General features: G+C 43.5%; 1 long non-coding RNA gene across 2 annotated transcripts; it reads right to left on the reverse strand.

The window, feature by feature from the left end:
- Nucleotides 1-6,763: 6,763 nt before the first annotated feature.
- On the reverse strand, nt 6,764-9,653 carry LOC115537712 (uncharacterized). Of its 2 annotated transcripts, XR_003974842.1 has the most exons (9): nt 9,513-9,653; nt 9,316-9,399; nt 9,049-9,114; nt 8,182-8,242; nt 8,060-8,110; nt 7,935-7,979; nt 7,790-7,854; nt 7,566-7,674; nt 6,764-7,090 (listed from the first exon to the last, which is right to left on the reverse strand). It is a non-coding gene; the product is annotated as an uncharacterized LOC115537712 (long non-coding RNA). The 2 variants fall into 2 exon arrangements; XR_003974843.1 differs by lacking the exon at nt 9,316-9,399 and having other exon boundaries at nt 9,513-9,643.
- Nucleotides 9,654-18,223: the final 8,570 nt, after the last annotated feature.

The raw sequence follows: 18,223 nt of genomic DNA on the forward strand, positions 1-18,223 counted from the left end.
AGAATAAAATACATGTTGTGTTACAACCGTTAAATCTGTCTCTGTATTGCATATTCAAACATTTATACCATTACATAAAAAAAAAAACCTTTAGTCGACTAAGTCCACTGTAGATTTAGTCGACTAAAATCTGCTAATATTTAGTCTAAGTAAAACTGACTAAGACTAAAAGATTTCAGATGACTAAAATAGGACTAAGACTAAATGGTGTGTTATTCAAAAGACTAAGACTAAGACAAAATCAGAATTTGCTGCCAAAATTAACACTGCATGGCACATCTCCGTGAGAAACATCCACAAGACGAGCCAAAATTGTCAAATCCACGGTAAGGTTGGCGAACATCCGTGACAGATGATTTAAATATGTTCAATGATCCTTAATTTGTTCACCATAACTTTACTTTAGCTTGTGTACTACCGGCATGTTGCGCAAAAGTATGGAATCATTACTAGGTCACACTTAGGTGACCTCCGATAGTGAGAGGGAGGGAGGGGTGAGAAGAGTGCACTTAAAATCATACATTTTGAGACAGATTTTTTTAAATAATAATTAAAAAATAAAAATATCGTAATCCCTTTTTTATTTGATTAAGTCAGAATGTATCAAGATAAAAACTGTGTTAAATAAAAATAGATTTGACAGTCCTTCAAATGCGCAATCAAGCAGCCAGCCTAATATAAAATAAACCATTTCCAAGGGAGCAAAATATGCTCCCAAATAGGGCTGGGCGATATATCGATATTTAAAATATATCGATATTTTTTCAAACGCGATATGAAACGAGACCATATCGTCAATATCGATATAATTTAATTTGCGTTGAAATTACAGCACATTTGTTCCAAATAACACCAGTTTCGAACCGCGCCTGCCGCCTGCTTTTTCGTAACTCTGCTTACGCATCTCCCGCTCTGCCTCCGGCTCACACACACAATCTCTGCCCCCCCCCCCCCCCCCCCCCCCCCTCCACTGACTCACGTCACTTTTTGAAATCGCGAAACATGAGCCGTGTTCGAAATCGTTCACTATTCATTGGGTATTTTAAGTGCACAATATTGTGCATGAAATTAACCTCTGAGAATTCGAACACCACTACAAAATGGCGAGCACCCAACGGCTCCATAGTATGGAAATGGTTTGGATATAAGGTGTCTGACGAATTACAAAATCACGTAATTTGTAGAGAGTGCTTAAAAACTGTCACAACCAAAGGGTTGCAATTCTGTGCACAATATTCCGGAGGTGCACACAGCTTTTGGCCGTGATATTATATATTATAATGTTCTCAAATACGAGGTAGAGGCAGTGTCTAGTCCACGGTTTATTCAACCATCAAACTGTATTCAATTCTGAACGGTAGGAATAGTAATTGTAAATCGAAACGGTAGGTAGGTATAGTAATAACGGTAACTCCACAGTAACTTCAAGGTTTCTCACTCCGCGAGACCCAAACATAAAACATTAAAGGTCCCATGACATGAAAATATCACTTTATGAGGTTTTCTAACATAAATATGAGTTCCCCTAGCCTGCCTATGGTCCCCCAGTGGCTAAAACTTGCGTTTGGTGCAAAACAAGCACTAGCTGTTCTGCTCGCCTTTGAAAAAACGGAGGCTCAAGCGCGCTGATTTGGAATGTCTTTAGGTCTGTCACAGAGCATTTAAGCTCCACCCCTTACTCTGCCTGGCCCGCCCAGAGACGTTGGCCCGCCAATGAGACACGACCGTGCGAGCGCCACATGTGTGTGTGTGAATACAGACACTGTAACGCAAGTGTTTGTTGTCGGTTCTTTGACGTCTCTTGTATTTCCACAACGAGACTGCAGTAGGGGTTATCCTAGCCATGGTTGAGAAAGAATTGGGGGAAACGAACTTTGGCTTTGACTCGCTGAAGTACATGAACTGCGACATGCCTCCTGTGTGTTCTAGAATATTTACAGAACACGGCTAAAGGCTGTGTGCGCCTCGCCATTGCGATACATCCACTGTAAACAGAGCGCATGGTACCGTGGGTGCAAGCTGCTCAGGGCCACACCACCACCCTCCTCCTTGACCAGCCTCGCTCCTCCTCATTATACATTATACTCTGCACCACGGCAGAATTTCGGGAACGTCTTTGAATACTGTGATATTTGCCCACTAATACCTATATTAAAGAATAGGCCTACATAAAATAGCATGTCATGGGACATGACATGCAACGCCCCCCCCACGCAGTCTACGGTTCATAATATTTCGGAGGCGCACAAAGCTTTTGGCCGTGATATTATATATTATAATGTTCTCAAATACGAGGCGGAGGCAGTGTCTAGTCCACGGTTTATTCAACCATCAAACTGTATTCAATTCCGAACGGTAGAAATAGTAATATCAAATCCGCCGCTTGAAGATATCAGATATGACTTTTGGTCCATATCGCCCAGCCCTACTTCTCAGGCAGTATGCTATTGCGCAAGTACGCAGGTGCGCAGCAAGCGCTCCTGCGTGCTTGTCAATAGTCCCTTCAATAGTCCCTTCACAAGCTCTCATTTCACAACGTATGAGACAGACGCTGGTAGCGTGAAGCCGTCTCTGCAATCAGACGTTGCTTCCGCAGGCCTTTTGAAAGCCAGTCCTTACAACAAATGCCAGTGGTGGAACGAGATGACAAACGTTGTCACTGTTTACCTGTCTAAGGACATGGTTCCCTTTCAAAATGTCGATAGAAAGGAGTTTAAAGAGATGGTCAAAACACTCGTTCCCAGGTGCGCGTTACATGCCCGCACACACTTCAGCCAAATTGAGATGCCAAAACTATACGGCAAGGTCTGCAAGCAAGTGGAGAAACAAATCCATACTATTAAACATAAGTGTTTTTCAGAGATGGAAGTAACTTGAGAAAAGATTTTAATTTTTTTTATGCGGTTTTGCTGCCTTTCCAGTATTTTACCCCTTCAGAGGCATTTACATCGAATTTAGAAGATAAAATTAACATACCGTGATATAATACCGTTACCGTCTATTCCTCAAATCATACCGTGATATACATTTTAGTCCATACCGTACAGCCCTAGTTGCAACCAAGCAAGCTAGAAACATACAGGGCTCACAACAAAACGGTCGAGAAAACAATTTTTACAGGGCTCACAACAAAATGGTTGAGCAAACACATTTGTACAGAGACTATCAACATCAAGAATACCACGAAGACAAAGTTCACCCAAGGGTACTTTCAATTTCAAAAGCAACACGCCCAAGTCGGCGTCTGATTTGCAGTCTTCTTTTTCTTTCAGTTCACGCTATTCCTGAAAAGCTTGCCCAACGTTTAATCGTGTCTGGCCTCTCTGTCGATTAGTCTCCCTTTTCTCTTCTTCTGTTCCTCCAACATTGGGTTTCTCTGTCTCTTTTTAGTCGGCTGATCTATGATGAATGTAACAATCCCTTAGTTACTTGTGTTTATATCGAGCCGGTTCCGTGTTTGGGGGTCTGTCCCGTAAAGCAATTCGTTACTTCACGAGACCAGAGACTCCCGCGAGAGTGGGCGGCGGGTCGCCAGCAGAAACATTCCCTTTCTCCGCCAAGATGCGCAAGGGGGAGTTGAAACAACAAACAATCGAACAAAAATGTATAATAGAACCTTCGCAATGACTCTTAGCCTGTTATATTAAGGTAAATCAAGCCAAAAAAGTTGCATAGTTCCCCTTTCACTCGTGTCTGATCTCTTTTCTGGTCCATTCTTCTTTTAATAATAATAAATAATAATAATACATTTAATTTAGAGGCGCCTTTCAAGACACCCAAGGTCACCTTACAGAGCATATAGTCATCATAAATCGTTTAATAAAAAAAACAAGACATTGTGGAAAAAAATAAATAAATAAACATAAAAAATAAAAAATAAATAAAACAAAAACAAGACAAAACAAAACAAACAAACAATCAAAACAGTGGTCAGTTAGACGTTGTGTATGAGTTTTGAGTTGTGAAGGTGAAGGTTGTAATGGTGTCTGACTGTTTTATGTGTGGGGGGAGGGAGTTCCAGAGCCTGGGTGCTGAACAGCTGAATGACCGGGCACCCATTGTAGTGAGTCGTGATGTGGGGATACATAGTAGTCCAGCAGAGGTTGAGCGGAGGGAGCGGGAGGGAGTGTATTCTTGGAGGAGGTCACAGAGGTAACTGGGGGCTAGGTTGTGGAGAGCTTTGTAGATGAGGAGTAGGGTTTTGTATTGGATGCGGTAGTGTACTGGGAGCCAGTGAAGTTGGATGAGGACAGGGGTGATGTGGCCAGATGATTTGGTGCGGGTGATGATCCGGGCGGCTGAGTTCTGAATGATCTGCAGTCTGTTGATGAGTTTGGTGGGGAGTCCGGTGAGGAGGGCGTTGCAGTAGTCTATGCGAAAAAAAGTAGTAGACTACAAAAGTAGACCACAAAAGTAGTCTTTTGTTCCACCGACAGTCGCCTCTTGGGTCCCTTATCAGTCGATTGATCCATGATGAATGCAACAATTGCCTCCCAACTGGCTGTTTATATGTAGCCGGTGCCATGTTTGGGTGTGTGTCTGTGCCGTAAAGCATTTTCGAAACTACAATCTGACTACATTTTCGAGGCACGATTGGATACTTCCGCTGCGTCACATCTAGGGCTGTCGCAATAATCGCAAAAATGAAATATCGCGATATTTAGAGCACACCGCGGTAGATAATGGGCCATCGCGATCACCGCATATGACCTGGTGCGGGTTGCGCGTTCATGAAACTGACCGTGGAATTCTAGAATGAAACGTGCGTTGCCATGATACCCATTCATTAACGTTCATTCATTTAGTTACGCAGTGATGTTGCTAGGTACGCGTCCTGCGTCGCTGACGCATTGAAATCTGAAAGGACGCACTAAACTCACTATCCATGCGTCCCGGGGACGCATCTCATTTTCCCCATGAAAAACGATACATTGTGAACATTAAACAACTCGTGTTTGATCACAGTAACTGGCCAAAGAAACCTTCTTGTGAGCAGACCGGACAAGCGCTGTTTCAACCCTCTGCGCATCTACTCGGCGCAGACGTGATCCCCTGTACAAAGTATCGCGACATGCTAATTTAGCCGCTACCAAAACAACTAGCTCGTCACCGCTGATTTCATTTCAACAATTAAAAATACGAACTTCATAGTAAATAAACCCACGTTTCCACTGCTCGATGCTGTGCTCATTCGTGTCGATTATGTTGTAACGTTTAGGGGACGTGCTGTAATGAAATAAATGAAACATAATCCGGTGGTGGTGATGAAAACTACATTGAACCATTGAACGGCAGCCGCCATATTGTTATGCCCAAACGGCGCCTGCGCATACATCGCGCTTCCAACGAGATTTTTTAATAACCTTTTTTAAATTAAGCAATAAGCCCCAAGAGGCCGTGCTTTGCGCTGATTTTAGAACAGGTAAGGGGAGTTGTTCGGCACTACACAAAGTAAAGTAATATAAATATAAATTTAGTAACAAATGTACTGTTGGCAAAGTGGTGACGTATTCTCCATGGCAACTGGTTCCACACAAACCTTCAGCTCCCCTGTGTCCGAAAAGTTCGCTGACAAAACTCCGGTTACGGGTGTGTTTTGAATTTAAATGTGCATTATCTCGCTTAAACTGCATTTTAAAAAATGTTGCAATAATATCGCATACCGCGATATTGCGCCCCCTGTTTTCACCGCGGTGAAAATTCCTCAACCGTGACAGCCCTAGTCACATCCGGATTGTGTCGGTCCGAACAGAGCAAGTTGCATATGCGCTTTTTCCTTGGAGAGGCGACATGGGGCAATGACACACCCACCAAACGACCCAGAAATTGTCAAGAGAGTCTAGCTGCAGACATCCACCCACACGCTCCAGACATCCACCCACACGCTCTTCCGCTGCAGAAAGAAACATCCACCCACACGCCGGAAATCGGATAATAAAAAATAAAAATCTGAGAATAAAATAAAAATCGGGCGTTACGTAATGTGTTTACATAAATGAACGGGCGTTAAGTAATGTGTTTACATTAATGAACGAAATTAATTAATTTATAAAATCGGATAAACACTTCCGGTTTTGGACAGAAGACCCGACACTCGCTTTTGACTTTAAGCTGGAGCTTATGGCTCTTCTCTTTCTGTAAATACACAAACCTTATTCAGAATTCCCTCTGTGTTATACTGCAATCATCTCAATTTAATATTTGATAGGACACAAACTGATACTCGTTATTAAAGTTGAAGGGCATCAGAGATTGAGGCTAATAATTATTTTAAATACTATGTATGAGTGAACAGGAATAGATAGAACAATTCCCCTTTAGCTTCACCTTTTCTGACATATTTATATTAGGTCTAGCTATGTTACATTCTGTTGTCTTAATATCATAAGGTTCGACTGCATTCCAACATAATTTATCATATGTTATTAGCACTTTTGCATTCCTAAATTCTTACTCTGAACCATCATTCATTTAATATCTGGCTCTAATTGTCTATAATATTGTCTTACCTTGTGCTGCGGGACCACCTTATTTGCCCATATTTAAATACGACAAACTCAAGTCTGTGTTTTAACTTAGCTCTGTGTGTAACCAAAGTGAATAAGTAAAGTAATACAAAAAATCAATACATTGTAAACGTTATAACACTTTATTAAGAACACAACAGATAACTGAACTCAGAACCTCAACACACACACACACACACACACACACACACACACACACACACACACACACACACACACACACACACACACACACACACACACACACACACACACACACACACACACACACACACACAGCAATGTCACTGGCTGTCCACCCAGCGACCCAGAAACATGGCGTTGACCCGAAGATCCTCCTCAGCTGCCATGTTAAGGAAGACCTCCATGTCTTCCTGAAAATCAAATGTGAAGAGCAGGGGATGCTTTTCTTCTTCATCAGTTGAAGAACGGATCCTTTTCAGGAGCTCCTGCTGTTCTTTTGCGTCGATATTCGGAAATGCGGGCTCAACCACCTTCCCCCTGAGCAAACCTGCATTCTGACGCAGCCAGGCAACTCCAGCTACAATGTTGTCAAGTGGCCCCTGTTTAATGGAAAATGAAATGCCACCAAGTTGGAATCATTTTATATTCAATTATATTATTTTTGCAACCAGTTAGTTACTTAAACTAAGACTTGGAACTGTAAGGTTCTACACCCCGGACTGCAGACAAGCCCATCCAGATAATAACACATCAAATTAGACAACAACGGCACTGTGGTGGGAAACATAACTGGAGGGGGTAAGTCTGTCTACTCTCCAGAGAGGAGGACCTGAAACTGTTGAACACTGAGTGAGTTAAACACCAGAATAATTTTGTCATCTTTAAATACTTAAAATAATGAAAGACCATCACACCTAGGAGGATGGCACATTCTTTACAAAAGATTATTGTCATGACTGAATGGTGGAAGATTCAGGGAAATTAAAAATTGTTGTAGGAGTAAATGAACAAAAACAGAACAAACAAATGCAAATTAACATTAACAGCATTAAAAATATATAAATAAAAACGTACCTCATGAATGTCATCTCGCCTTCTCTTCTTCAGTTTAAAAACTGGTGGCACCTCACCCCGAAGAAGAGCCTTAGATGTGTCAGTCCAGTGGGCAAAGAGTTTGCCATGGCTCAAATATTAAGAATTAAAGGAAGAAAGAGAAATTAATACACTACAAATACAATAGAGACACTCATGTGTAATCATTTCTTAGTCAAACAAAGGTGAACATAATTTGGCCTTACCTTCCAAGGTCAAGATTTTCAATCAGCATGATACACCACCATTTTCTCAACGATGGCATATCAGTCTAATAAAATAGAAAAAATATATATCAGCCATAATATAAAATAACTTTTTAGATAGCTTTGAATAAGCAAGGGAACTTACAACAGTGAAGTCAAAGGGTGCATCCATGACTTTGTAAAGGGCATACTGTAAATAAAAATAAAAAAATTATGTAAATATTTTTTAAGCACAAAGAGTAAATAAATCTGCCTAATATTCACACCTACCATCAACATGGAGATGCCACAGTCGATGCCATACTTTTGCCGTGGAAAGCCCTATCATGTCAGAAATGAGTTAGTATTTGTACTTCTAGTTTCACAGTATCATTAAACAACAATATATTTACCTCGATGTCCAAACCAGTCGTCTCTTTCCATGGCCCAGGGCTGAGAGACTGACAAAGGTTTCTAAAATGGAACAGACAGCAGCATTTAGAGCATATCAATCATGCAAAATATGGCAGTTTTTCATGTACCGCACACATGACGCAATCTATTTAGTCAGGAACAAGATCTTCATGCAGTCACACACACCATTTCAGCAGGCTTTTTATGGTACCATTATATAAACTCACTTAGTGGTTTCAATTTATTGTAAGTTTAGGAGTTCACAGTGTGTGGACATTTCTTGTTAAATTCTAAGGTTAAGTTGATATCCAATATTCATGTTATATATAAGCAGCACCATAAAATGGCTGCTATACAGATCAGAACATGATCTGGAGAACAAACATTTTGGAACAAACAGAAAGGCATTGAAACTGCATCAATCAGGAACATCAATAAGAACCATCATGCAAGTTTGTGTTAGTGACCTCAACAGTTCTCTCATTTCTAGATCGCCAAATCCAAACTGTGCATGTTCACATTTGGAATCCAGAAATAATATCTCTCTCTGGCCTGTGTTCAAAACCTATGATTGCAGTTAATGACAATTACATAACATTGCGTGAGATGACAAGACAACACAACACAATACCAACTCAATCACTGAACAGTCTAATATGGAATAGGCCTACTGATTATTTTTCAGAACATTAAATGAAAGTTTAGAAAAAAAAAAGTAGAGCAGTTGTGCTGAACGATACCACAATGTGCATTAAATAAGTACAATTTGGAGTACACTCAGTGTGCAAGAGGTAGTTTGGTCTATTTTCGTAATTTCATAATTTGCGTAATGAAAGTCACATGTCATAGTTAGTATCGCAACTTACAGATAACAAGAAATGTCCAGGTTTCCAAACAGGAATTACAACAGCGTCTCTGAAGTAAACATCATCCTAATAATAAGGAAAAAAGTTGAAAATAAACTGTGAAAATAGAGGAAGAATATATAGACAGAATTTTTAGAATAACAACTTATTGTCCTGCAACTTCTCTTCCCGATTGTTCTGATTAATGCATTTATTGTAAATGGGTGTGGTTTTAAGTTCCCTGAGTTTATCAATTAAATTGAAACCAGTCGGGCATAATAGACTTACAGGTAAACTTGAAAGTGGGTCACATGCTGTTGGATATCGCCAAGTCGGAACAGCATTGAGATCAGCCACAAATATGCTCTTCCCCTGTGTAATACATTGAAATCATGAGCAGAGACATCAGAAACGAATAGATCGGTAAAGAAATGCAAGTCTCGTGCATTTATAATTGTATCGCTGTGTTTTGAATATTCACCTACCATAACCTCCAAGTGCAGCTGAGCCGAACGTGTCACATCTTCGTGCAGTGAGTCCCGTTGTTACGCCGAATTCTGCGACCCACCGAAAAGTGTGACCCGAGGGGGCGCTGTTGAATAATGTGCAACTCGCGCTCCAGACATCCACCATCACGCAATTTCCGGCGTGTGTGGGTGGATGTTTCTGTCTGCAGCGGAAGTGCGTGTGGGTGGTTGTCTGGAGCGTGTGGGTGGATGTCTGCAGCCAGACCCCTCTCGAAATGGTTGCAGAACCATCAGAATAACTCTCAACCAGCATAATTAATGTAATTTTGGCTAAAAAAGTTGCATAGTGGTCCTTTAAAAGACAACACAAAACAACCCAGAACAAGCGCCTATAAACAACCACAGCCGCATCTGTTCAGGTGTGCCCTGCTGTCACTGGTGCTGATTCTCAGCGTTAACTACTTCATTTGATTGACCAATGCAACTTATTCCGGGCAATCAAGGCTAAATTGGAAATATAATATCACAAAGAATAATAAATGGAGAGCTCAGGGAACAGTAATGCCGCACCGGGAGGTGTGTATTTTACTCACCCTATTTGTATAGGAAGGCCATTCTCCTCTTTCATGGTGGCGAAGTGGTCAATAAGTGACCCAGGTAGCATGATTCTTTGTCAAAATGAAGGCATGGCCACCAAAATAGTAGCTGAAGTTTAGCACTACCAGCTTGCCACTCGGTGCGGACATAGCTCTCCTCATTGAAAGTGCGATAACCACTATTCTTTCTCTCGAGACGCAGCTGAAGCTAAGGCATTGGCCTGCCGCCAGATTTACTTTTTAGTTGCTGCCCATGTGGCAGTTTGGTTAAATTTTACTAAATACTGTAAATCTCGACCCTCCATAACTCCACTTGCTTATACGATAATATGATAAAAATGCTAATCTCCCGCTATCTGTTTACGCTGACGTTGATGCTTTGATTTGATTGGTGTGAAGGCTTCCCTTAGCACACTGCTGACTAATCACAGGAGGGCAGTGTCATGACGGTTGCCTCACCTGATTGGTTAATCCTTCTTTTTTCTCACCAAGGGATGCCATCCCATGGGACATACAGTGTGCAATGTCGTGTTTTACCGCGTATTTAAAGGCCCACTATGCAACTTCGGGAATATCTTCGCTGTTTTCTTGGTTTTGGCACGCACATTTCTCTACACAGCGCCCCCTACAGCTTCGTAGTAGATATTTCACAACACTGTCGTAACAACTCGTTGACGTCCCTTCCCCATTCACTTCTACGCGAGCCATGTGCATTTCTTTTCAAAGAAGCCTGCGAATGCGTGGAGCCATGTCCGAAGTAGATGTTCATAAAGTGTAGGCAAGGTTATACATTTTTAAAAGGGTGTATTTGCATTGCAATAAACATAAATCCATCCTTTTTTATAGTTCACCGGGAGAATTTGTACCCTAGGTTATAATTGTTATATCTTAGGTTGAACAGAACAATCAGTGTAAGAGGTTTGGCCAACATAATAATCGAAATAAACAAGAACCTGGATTCGGGGATTCAGTCTGTATCTGGGGGACAGACGAACAGCAAAACACCCATGGAAACAAAGGTGTTTATATGGTTGCAAGCAAGCTAGAAACATACAGGGCTCACAACAAAACGGTCGAGAAAACAATTTTTACAGGGCTCACAACTAAATGGTTGAGCAAACACATTTGTACAGAGACTATCAGAATCAAGAATACCACGAAGACAAAGTTCACCCAAGGGTACTTTCAATTTCAAAAGCAACACGGCCGAGTCGGCGTCTGATTTGCAGTCTTCTTTTTCTTTCAGTTCACGCTATTCCTGAAAAGCTTGCCCAACGTTTACTCGTGTCTGGCCTCTCTGTCGGTCAGTCTCCCTTTTCTCTTCTTCTGTTCCTCCGACATTGGGGTTCTCTGTCTCTTTTTAGTCGGCTGATCTATGATGAATATAACAATCCCTTAGTTACTTGTGTTTATATCGAGCCGGTTCCGTGTTTGGGGGTCTGTGCCGTAAAGCAATTCGTTACTGTAGTGACCCTTGCACAGAAGCATACGGCCGACATCTTTCTTTATTCTGGGTGGAAATAGTAACATAGTTACGCCATTAAATGCGTTTATGGAAACATTTTTAGAGAGAAATGTGCATTTTACTTTCATAATGTTCGCTCGGTGAATGTGAAGGATGTTCGGTTTGATAGTTATGACGAAGAGTGAACGCTCCGTTCACTTGCATGGACAGAGTCTCTGGTTGCTAAGCAACCTCAACGTCTTGGCGGACTATTTCTCTCCTGATCAACACTACGAATGCTGGAAACACACCAGACACACCATGTGAAGTTATTTAACCCGATTATCGTTATTTATGAGTCCTTAGCCCAAGTGAAGGAGTTCAAGTACCTCGGGGTCTTGTTCGCGAGTGAGGGTACTATGGAGCATGAGATTGGCCGGAGAATCAGAGCAGCGGGGGCGGTATTGCGTTCGCTTTACCGCACCGTTGTTACGAAAAGAGAGCTGAGCCGCAAGGCAAAGCTCTCGATCTACCGGTCGATCTTCGTTCCTATCCTCACCCATGGTCATGAGGGTTTGGTGATGACCGAAAGGACGAGATCGCGGGTAAAAGCGGCCGAGATGAGTTTTCTCAGAAGGGTGGCTGGCGTCGCGGGATAGGGTGAGAAGCTCAGTCATCCGTGAGGAACTCGGATTAGAGCCGCTGCTCCTTTACTTAGAAAGGAGTCAGCTGAGGTGGTTCGGGCATCTGGCAAGGATGCCCACTGGGCGCCTCCCTTTGGAGGTGTTTCAGGCACGTCCATTGGGGAGGAGACCTCGGGGAAGACCCAGGACTAGGTGGAGAGATTATATCTCAACACTGGCCTGGGAACGCCCCGGGATCCCCCCGTCAGAGCTGGTCAATGTGGCCCGGGAAAGGGAAGTCTGGAGCCCCCTGCTTGAGCTGCTCCCCCCGCGACCCGACCCCGGATAAACGGATGACGATGAGATGAGATGAGATCGTTATTTATATCCGAGATTATTTAATCTAACCTGATCTAAACTCTATCATGCACCCAAACACGGCGGCGTTTGGGTTTCCTACCTCGGACTCTAGCGCAGCCACAGGCGCGTTGAACCATTTTTGTGACACACAATGATCAAGCGTCAGGTTAGGCGCGTTACTCGCGTTATCCAACGCGAGTAACGCGGTTGGTGTGGCCGTACCATTAGTCGATTGATCCATGATGAATGCAACAATTGCCTCGCAACTGGCTGTTTATATCTAGCCGGTGCCATGTTTGGGTGTGTGTCTGTGCCGTAAAGCATTTTCGAAACTACAATCTGACTACATTTTCGAGGATACTTCCGCTGCATCACATCCGGATTGTGTCGGTCCGAACAGATCAAGTTGCATATGCGCTTTTTCACTGGAGAGGCGACATGGGTAAATGACACACCCACCAATCGACCCAGAAATGGATGCAGAACCATCAGCATAACTCTCAACCTGCATACTTAATGTAATTTTGGCTAAAAAAGTTGCATAGTGGGCCTTTAACATTTAGAGGGGCGCATTTTGAAATGCTCAATGAGACGAGAAAATGTGGAAAAAATGACAGCAACACGGCACCAAAGAATAACCGAAACTGTTAATATAAATGTTTTGGATGTCTAAAAAAACAGGGAAGCATGGCTTCCCTTGGCCTCCGGGAGAAAACCCCACTTTGCCCCCAAATTGATATGAGGGTGTCGTTCTTGCGGGTTTGAAAGGTTTGGTTTCAGATACTGCCACCTGCTACCAAAACTTGTAATGCGTAGTAGCGTAGTAGTTTAGTCAATCAGATATTTTATGATTATTGAATGTGGAAATGTTGAATATTACACTGTGCAATGTTCATATGCACATGCATATGAACGCATGCATTCATATGTGTGATTCACTATTGTTCAATAGTGAATCAGGTTGGTTTAATCCTCACACGGTCACATCACACCTGGTGCAATTTTCAGTATCAGTAGCATGCATACGCAATAATGCAAAGCGTCAGTGTTTTCGTGATATGTTTTTGTTTAAGGATCTGGGGTATCCTGTAGGTAGGCTTTGTATTAAAACACACACAAAATTACTGTGAGGTCACAATGCGCTCAATGATAGGTTCGGGAAGCTGGACTCGTCATAATGTCTCGTGTCAATGAAGTATCTGCTCAAGTTCTAAAGTCTTCATTCGCCCTTCGACGCCAAGTAGAGGTAAGTCATAAACTATAGCTCTAAGTAATAAAGTAGTCCCATTTTATGTCAATACTATTATAAATCCCTCAATGGCACATTATTACATGTCAATTATATATTTATCGAAGTGTAAAAGATAAATCTACCACATTTTGCTCGATTGAAATAAGGTTAAGCCGTGCTCGGGCATCGTGGATCTCGGGCCCTCCACGGCCTCTCTCACCTCGCTCTCCAAACACCCTTGCCCCCTCTTCAAAAAGTTCAATGTCATTTTAGAAAGTCATCTAACTGATCGATAACGCTAACAATTATGTATGTTATTGTAAATGTTTTTTCACGGTGAAAACACTGATCGATTTATCGGTAATCGTCGTAACCTTCTGTCACCATAACCGTAAAGTCGAAAACCATAACCGCTATGCCGCATGCATGTACAGATCGGTACATTTGTGGAACGTTCTTGCTGCATGTATTCACGCCATCGCACTTAATGAGGGTGATATCTGAAGCAATGCTGCTGCTGGAGGTGTTTTAACGACTGCATTAGCTCACTCTCTTACTAGCTAGTGGCATTACTGACGTTTATGTATAAATTATGTTAGTACACGGTTCGTTATGCGTTATACTCACACTCGTGGTTGGTTAAACTTTTCAGTGTTGAACCGTGACTTTTACCAAATTATCGACTTCCAATGCAATGACACCGTGAGCGTACAACTCATGCCGTTTTAATCTCTTTTCACAAAATGTTGTCAATACGTCATCACTCACACACTTAATTTCTTGTACCAGAATTCAAAATTGCATGAGTATGCTTCCGACCCAAGCAGTGGTCCAATCTATGTATGTGGTTAAGACTCCATTAATTAAATAATAAATTGAATATGTTTTATTACAGAGACTCATAGAGTGATTATCGAACAGCGACGATGGACAGGAAGACATTGTTTTCTTTGCGGACTCAACTGACCCCTGCTTCCAACATGATGGCGGACAGGGAGTCCTACACCGAGGTGACCAGGCTCGTCCCCGCCCCCCCTACTGAGGCCAAGCCCCCGGGCCTTAACCCCCGCTACCCTCGTGGGGCTAGGCTACCCTGGTTGGCTGCCCAAGCCGCTGGCGCCAACGAGAGGATTGTCCTCCGCCCCCCTACTGAGGCCAAGCCCCCGGCCCTTAACCCCCGCTACCCTCGTGGGGCTAGGCTACCCTGGTTGGCTGTGACTGAGGAGGCTGACGGCCAGGAAGCCTGGATCACGGCGGCCCACTCCGACACTGTGTCCCCCCGTGCACGGGCTCTGGGTGCCGCCTCAAGCCAGGAGACTTCCCCGGGCCAAACCCCCCCAGGTGAAGAAGTCATATACTTTGGTGTATTGCAAATATAATTGTAAAGTAAAGCATACAAAAGTTATTACAAGTATACTTTTACTTTTTGTGCTTAATTAAAAGTATGTTTAACGTATGTACTTTTCAAAAGTGTACTTGTTCCACTTTAATGTACTGAAAAAACGTATAAAAGTGTACTTTATTGTAAGTGTATTGTAAATTGTACGTATGTGTACTTAGAAAAAGTATACTAAATTGGAAACTAGAAGTGTATTTTAGTATACTTGCAGAAAGTTAATCTCAAGTTGTATTAGAGTGCCTTAGAAAAATTGCAAATACATGGTAATTTAGTGTACTTATGTAAGTACACTTATTTTCAAGTCCTGTGTAATACACTATTAAAATGTTTTATTAAAGTGTACTTAATTTCCCCTCATTAGAAGTGGCTGACCCTGACCACCATCGTGGGGCTAGGCTGCCCCGGTTGGCGGCCCCAGCCGCTGGCGCCAACGACAAGATTGTCCTCCGCCCCCCTACTGAGGCCAAGCCCCCGGGCCTTAACCCCCGCTACCCTCGTGGGTCTAGGCTGCCCCGGTTGGCTGCCCCATCCGCTGGCGCCTACGACAGGATCGTCCTCCGCCCCCCTACTGAGGCCAAGCTCCCGGGCCTTAACCCCCGCTACCCTCGTGGGTCTAGGCTGCTCCGGTTGGCTGCCCCAGCTGGTGGCAGCAACGAGAGGATCGTCCTCCGCCCCCCTACTGAGGCCAAGCCCCCGGGCCTTAACCCCCGCTACCCTCGTGGGTCTAGGCTGCCCTGGTTGGCTGTGGCTGAGGAGGCTGACGGCCAGGAAGCCTGGATCACGGCGGCCCACTCCGACACTGTGTCCCCCCGTGCACGGGCTCTGGGTGCCGCCTCGAGCCAGGAGACTTCCCCGGGCCAAACCCCCCCAGGTGAGGAAGTCATATACTTTAGTGTATTGCAAATATAATTAAAGTATACAAAAGTTATGACAAGTATACTTTTACTTTTTGTGCTTAATTTAAAGTATGTTTAACGTATGTACTTTTCAAAAGTGTACTTCACAATAAATGTCTAGTTAAACTTTAATGTACTGAAAAATAAGTATACTAATTCTAAAATACTTAAGTGGTATTGCATTGTACTTGTAAAAAGTGTACTTTATTGGAAATGTACTGTAAATTAGAAGTGAATTTAAGTAAACTACATCTCAAGCTGTACTTAGTGTACTTACAAAGATTATACAGTTTTAAATAAGTGCTATTTTAGTGTACTTATGTAAAGTACACTTATTTTCAAGTCCTGTGTAATACACTATTAAAATGCTGGTGCCAACGACAGGATCGTCCTCCGCCCAGTTGAGGCCAAGCCCCCGGGCCTTAACCCCCGCCACCCTCGTGGGTCTAGGCTGCCCCGGTTGGCTGCCCCACCTGGTGGCAGCAATGAGAGGTGTATCGCAAATTTAATTGAAGTATACAAAAGTTATTACATGTGAACTTTTACTTTTTGTGCTTAAATTAAAGTTTGTTTAACTTATGTACTTTTTAAAAGTGTACTTCACAATAAATGTCATTAAGTTCCACTTTAATGTACTGAAAAAAAAGTGCACTAATTCTGAAATACTTAAAGTGGTATTGCAGTGTACTTTATTGTAAGTGTATTGTAAATTGTACGTATGTGTACTTAGAAAAAGTATACTAAATAGCAAAGTAGAAGTGTATTTTAGTATACTTGCAGAAAGTTAATCTCAAATTGTATTAGAGTGCCTTAGAAAAATTGCAAATACGTGGTCATTGTGTACTTGTGTAAAGTACACTTATTTTCAAGTTCTGTGCAATACACTATTAAAATGTTTTATTAAAGTGTACTTAAATTCCCCCCATTAGAAGTGGCTGACCCTGACCACCATCGTGGGGCTAGGCTGCCCCGGTTGGCTCCCCCAGCCGCTGGCGCCAACGACAGGATCGTCCTCCGCCCTACTGAGGCCAAGCTCCCACATAAACCCCCAGGTGAACAAATAGTACACTTTATTGTAGTACAAATATAATTGAAGTATAAAGTTATTCCAAGTATATTTGTTGCTGTAAGTTTAAGTATAAAGTAAGTGCTTAACGTGTACTTTTAAACAGTGTCCTTCACAGTGGATCCAAGAGGTCCTCTGCGGGAGGCCCCGCTGAGCTCCGCCCCCTCGTCCTGGGACGCCGCTGCCTCCGCCCGCCGCCGGGCACTCGGAGGCACCGAGGCGGACCTCCTTTGGACGGAGTGCTCCCAGTCCGCCAACGGCCAGAGGTCCCAGGCCCCAGGCAGCCCGCCGGCCTCTGACGTTCCTGAAGGTGTGGCGGGCAGAGGTAAGTACTCGTTCAGCCCGTTTCCCCCTGTGCAGGAGCGTCTGAGGATCGGCAGGATCCCCCGGGAGAAGCTCCGGGGCCCCCCCCCCCACCAGGCAGGGGAAGAGGCCGGGCAACACACACCACACACACTCAGAATTTGCCTACACACACACACAGACTTAGTCGAAGCAATCTGAACTTGTGTTTCATCTGACTGACCTGCTGTGGTTCTGAACGCAGGCAGGAGAAGATGGAAGGGCTCACGGTGCTGCGCCGTCTGGCCCAGAACCACGTGGACACGCTCCTCCCCAGGCTCCGCGACGTCTGCCTCGCCATCGTTCAAGAGGTAGCTCCCCCTCTCTGGGCCTGCTCCCTGGTGCTCTCTCTTTCTCTACCGCGTAACATGGAGACCAGCGTCTGTCACTGTGGGTGGGCGTGTGAGTGGGTGGGCGGCTGGGTGTGGAAAGTCCGTCACTGTCTGCAAGTGTAAAACAAACTCAATCCTGTCTACAGCTTAGTCTATATACCTCGCTGTGGGTAAAACCATCCTCATCAATTCTACACCAGAGAACAAGTGGTTGATTCTACATGAACAAAGTTAGCAAAACACAGCCTTGAATGAAGCGAGGAGTGTGAAACGTACTATAATGTAACGCCTGCATTTAATTCATATAGCGCTTTCCAAGACACTCAATGAACCTTTCCAGAGTGAGAGTGGTGTCTACCACGTGTGTCTGGTTCTCAGGTGAAGAACCTGCGTTCGGGCGTGTCCCGCGTAGCCGTGTGCACGCTGGGCGTCCTGTACTG

This window comes from Gadus morhua, chromosome 23 (assembly GCF_902167405.1).
Source record: "Gadus morhua chromosome 23, gadMor3.0, whole genome shotgun sequence".
NCBI lineage: Eukaryota > Metazoa > Chordata > Actinopteri > Gadiformes > Gadidae > Gadus > Gadus morhua.